The sequence below is a fragment of the Neofelis nebulosa genome, chromosome 15 (assembly GCF_028018385.1).
Source record: "Neofelis nebulosa isolate mNeoNeb1 chromosome 15, mNeoNeb1.pri, whole genome shotgun sequence".
Classification (NCBI taxonomy): Eukaryota; Metazoa; Chordata; class Mammalia; order Carnivora; family Felidae; genus Neofelis; species Neofelis nebulosa.
In genome coordinates this window covers 43,432,336-43,437,923 of record NC_080796.1, presented here as the reverse complement: position 1 = coordinate 43,437,923, position 5,588 = coordinate 43,432,336, and positions in this window count along the sequence as shown.

The following is a 5,588-nucleotide window of genomic DNA, read 5'->3' as shown; positions in this document are numbered from 1 at the left end:
CAGTTAAGCCTCCAGTCCCCGATGCCGGCACAGGTCATGATCTTACAGTTGGATCCCTGCATCAGGCTCCGTGGTGTTGGTGCAGAGCCTGCTTGTCATTCTCTCTCTTTCTTCCTGTCTCTTTCTGCCCTTCAGCACTCTCTCTCTCCAAAAATAAATCAATAAACTTAAAAAAAAAAAAAGGATAAGTAGGATTTGGTAGCAAAATGGTACAAAATAATTTTTAAAAGAAAAGTCAATGGGAAAATTGGTAACTCGATGACTCCCAGCCTGCGTGACCAGGAGAAGAGTAATCTCATTAGCAGAAATGGAAAAGTCCGGAAGGACAGTTGGCTGAAGAGAAAAAAAAAATGTGTTCAATTTCATTTATGCTGCCCTTCAACTAACAGAACAGGTAGGTGGGAATATCCCAAGAAATATATCTGGAGTCATCACTAAAAAGTTGAGCCTTTAAGAAAGAATGCAGTTTGGAGAGAAGCGAGTAGAGGGGAGAGGAGATGTGGTGCTGGACTGTGATGTGCTCGCTCTGAGTCAGCAGAGCCGGGAGGAGAAGCAGCAGGTGCACTGCCCGTGGCAAATGCCAGTCAGGGAGATCGTTTTAAAGACAAGCAAGTAATAAGGGGTGTAAAATCTGGCAGGAAAGCAAATGTGAATAAAGACAGGGAAAATGCCATGATTTTGGTAAGAAAAAGATCATTGCTAACTTAAGGGAAAATGTTTCAATAGTGCAATGGGAATAGAACTGAGATGAAAGAGAATTTTAGAGGAATGGGGGAGAGCAGCTGATGAGCTAAATAGAAACTGTGAACATTTATAGAAAATTCCATGAAGTAAAAGTCATCAACGTTTTGTAATAATTGTAAGGTTTCTTTTTTTTTTTCTTTAAGTTTATTTTACTTATGTTAAGAGAGAAAGAGAGAGAGATTCCCAAGCAGGCTCCATGCTGTCAGCGTAGAGCCCAAGGCAGGGCTCAATCCCACAAACCGTGAGATCATGACGTGAGCCGAAATCAAAAGTTGGATGCTTGGGGCGCCTGGGTGGCTCAGTCAGTTAAGTGTCCAACTTTAGCTCAGGTAATGATCTTGCGGTTCACGGGTTCACGCCTTGCATCGGGCTCTGTGCTGACAGCTCAGAACCTAGAGCCTCCTTGGGATTCTGTGTCCCCCTCTCTCTGCCCCTCCCCCACTCATACTCTGTCTCTGTCTCTGTCTCTCTCTCTCTCTCTCAAAAATAAACATTAAAATTTTTTTTTAAAAAAAGAGTTGGATGCTCAGCTGACTGAGCCACCCAGATGCCCCAGTTGTGATGTTTCTAAATGAAATATAAGTTGCACTAACAATTCAGTAGCTATAGATAGGAGGTATTAGTATATTGCTGCAATGATACTGCTTCAGCAATGGTTTGCTTTTTAAAAAAAAAAAAAAAAACAGATCCTCAGAGATTTAAACTGAAACTCTTGATATCCATACTTTTGTGAAGTTCACAAATGTCTGAACTAAGAACAATACATGTCTGTCTCAGTGCTTTGTTTCAACTGCAAATAATAATAATAAGAATTTGAACCAGACATTCTAATAAGGCTCTTTCTAGCACCAAGAGTGATTCCATGGGTTTATCTATATCTGAGTCAAAATTCAAACAAAAACAAAACCCATAGTGGTCATTTATATTTATAATACATTCCAGTACAAGGTACTCTAGAAAAATAGAATACCAGAATTGATACCATATGCTTCATAATCCAACACTTAAAAGTTAGGTGTTCAGGCTATTAAAGGTGCATAGATGGAGGGGCGCCTGGGTGGCGCAGTCGGTTAAGCGTCCGACTTCAGCCAGGTCACGATCTCGCGGTCCGTGAGTTCGAGCCCCGCGTCAGGCTCTGGGCCGATGGCTCGGAGCCTGGAGCCTGTTTCCGATTCTGTGTCTCCCTCTCTCTCTGCCCCCTCCCCCGTTCATGCTCTGTCTCTCTCTGTCCCAAAAATAAATAAAAAAACGTTGGGAAAAAAAAAAAGGTGCATAGATGGTGAAATGTCTCTTGGGAAGCCTCAGATTCTAGCTTGGTCTATTATATAACATGCATATTTAGCATACCATAATATTTGCTTTTGTGTACATATATATGGGTGGATGAACTGATTTATACTTCTTGTTCATTAATGAACTCATTGAGGTCCGGCCACCTTAACAGACTAATAATGCTCAATCTAAACCAAAATATGTCCTCTCTGAATTGTGAAAGAAACCTAGTGTGCCTCTTTTAATAGATGAAATAAATTAAACTATTCATTCCAATGAAATTTGTCCTCCTTTTTTTGTTGTTGTTATGGTTGTTTATGTTGATATATAAACATTAACCAAAACTTTGTTGAACAGAAAGTTCAAAAAAGCAACATAATTGTAGTAAAAAACAAAGTTGTGGCCAAGCTCTCTGAAGACAGTAGCCTACATAGAACCTAGAAAGATTCCTGATTTAGCAGGGACACTTCTGGAAACATAGCTCCATGTTAGGTTAACAAAGAGTAGGTCTATTACAATATCTCCAACTAAAGGAAAATTGCCACTATTTTTCTTTTTTGTTTTGCTTTTAGTTAAAAATTGGTTTACAAAGATGAGCCTTCTTTCTTTAAAAATATATATCTTTTCATGAGTGTTAGAAAGAAAGTCTACAACACACACACAGATACACACACACACACACACACGCTGCCTGGTGATGCTTCAGAAGGAAACTGAATAAAGAACTATATTAGAACCCTTGGAAATATAAAGATGTCATTTAAAAAGGCAGAAGGAGACCGCATATCTCTGCTGAAATAATAAAGTAACTATGTAAGTGTATTTATAAAATAAGCCGTCTCAATTTACATCATAGAAAAATACCATCATTTAATTATTTACATCATAACATTTTGGAGGTTTTTATAGCTCTTTAAAATTCCTGTGGAGCATCTAGGTCAATCTGGTAGGACGCTACAAATATTATATTTAAAATAATTCTCCACTCTATTTTTCTTCTGAAAAACCACTCTTGAATTCAAACAGATCCAGCTGCTTGAAATGGTGAAATACCTTTGTGCTTTTCAAAAATCACATCTCATAAAGGGCATTTATTCTATAGAATTAAAGTTTACTGAATAATAAATATAACTTTAAATGATGCAAGCTGTCAAAACCCTTGAATGTCAAAGTTAAAGCCGATAGCCCTGCGTGAGTTTTGCTACTTTGGAAAAGGAAAAGAAGCAGAATATGTAAAGGCAACTTCACCTTTGAATTTCTTCATCTTTGTATATTTGTCACAAATAACAATTTAAATATCCTTTGAGGTTAATATTTTCTGGTTGAGTGGGAAAGTACAGAAAAAAAATAATACATTCATGCATAATATGAGACAACAGAGACTGAAGCGTCTTATTTGTAGCAAATTTTATTTTCAAATAACCATAAAAGGTATTCAGTTACTCTTCAGATTAATTTGTAAGATCATGCAAGATGTAAACAAGAAGTTCCAAAGGAAAAAAATTGTTCCTGACAATTCTAATATGTGAAGAAAAAGTACACAGAAATGCACACCAGGAACTTTAGACATATGGCTAATACCTGGATCTTTATTCTCGCCCGCTTTTTGTCATTTCAGCACAAGATAAATGTAGTGCAAAGAAGCAAAAATTAGTAAAATCCAAGGAAAGAAAAACTTGCTAATGTGATGCATGATAAGGGAGCATTTACTATATTAATATTCACAAAGAAATGTTGGAAGTGGGAAGTGATGTTAGATTAAAAAAATATCTATTTTGCAGCACAGATGAAAAACAATTTTGTTATGGTGATTATATTGCTACTCACATCATATTCATAGACTTTTCCTTGAATCCCATGCACAGTTCTGATTTTTTTTTTTTTTTTTTTTTTTTTTTTTGGTTTGGAAACAGGTAAAATAAAATGAAAATCTTCCCAGAGGGCATTAAAAATAAGATATTAACTTAGAATTTATGTTGCAAGTAAGGTAAATGGTAATTTTATTCTGCTAAAATGTTGGAAGGGCAGAGTAAGTATTATAAAAATATTTCAGAATCAATGGCATATCACAAAGAAAATAACTTCCTGTTTTCACTTTGGCTGTAAAGCAAAGGACTGTGGCTTTACATTAGACGGTTTTTACTTATTTGAGTATTCAGAGTTGGTTCTCAATTGCTAAGAGTATGAAATATTTGAAAGGCCAATCCAGAGTTTATCTATGTATGGTTTCAAAGAAAGTACAATGTCATTTCACTAATTTGGACTAAGTGATAGTATCCTTATTTAATCCTTGTGTCTAGAGACCATAAAACATAAAAAGTATTGAATCACCTCGAGAGTACACAAACTCTCTACAAGTAAAGATAGCTTTGTTTAACACACAGTTGAAAATTAAAACTCCATACCAAGTTAGGGGTTTATATTTATCTTTTACAACAATGGTATCATCTTTAGTATTCTCCTGAAGAGCCTAGAATGACACGACTCCACATTTCCATTCCAGAACTTCCCACTTCCAACGCTTTTCTCCATGATGCCCTTTGCAAGCGCTCGAGCAACACAAAATGAGATGCTATGTAAATGTGGTTTATAAAATGCTTTGACTTCAAAGAAAGGTTACTGGAAAAGAGTGTGCTGTGGGTTCTACAGGGGTTTTGTTAAATAAAGCTATCTGTATTTTAGGTGATGAAAAATCACCTTAAAAGTCTTAAAAGTGTTTGCTTTGGGTCCTTTATTACAGAGTTTTATCCTTATTTGAGGTATGAAAAACCTACTCACTAAGTCAGCATTAAGATGGCTACTCACCCAAGGGGACAGATGCTAACTCTCTGTAAAGCTTTTTTTGCCCGAGATCAATTTGCCAGAAGTTAGGCTAACCCAGGCATCCGGGAGGTAGAAACTATGAAAATTTAGTACCTTGCTCCCTTCTGAGAAGTCTACATCCCTCTCTTCCATGCCCAAGAATGAGTGTGTGGTTTGCCCAGACTCAAAAACTGCCATGCATCATGGGAAGGCATGGCAGACCTTCTAACTCTACATCACATGCTTTTTTTTTTTTTCCCTCTTCCCACTCACATAATTAGTGCTCCTTTCTTTTACTTTTTCAAAATGTGCCTGTTTCAAATTTGTATTATTTTTTTCAGATGTCTAATTGCAGTTACGTTCTTTCCCTCTTTGGTCTCCTCCCGCATTTCACATACCAGACAAATATTTAAAGGTCTGTAAAACCAGGCGAGGTTCCAAGATATTTCTAACTGAAACTGCCATAGGTGACAGCACAGGGAAAGAAAGCAAAGTTGTAGGACAAGGATTTGAATAAACGGGGTGCAAACGTATTGGAAAATCTATTTAAGTTGCTATAGCCATGGATGAGGTTTCAATGAGGCATAAACATTTAAGTTCCTGACAAAACCAACATGTTTCATGATCAGTCAAAATAGTCTACTTGTCATGATGCATTGCATTTTTTTAAATTTTTTTAAAGAGTAAGTTGCTCTCTCTTTTAATTTTTTTTTCCTTTTTTAGTATTCAGGAAGTGAAAGCATTTAAGAAAACATTCAAAGTTCTGAGAA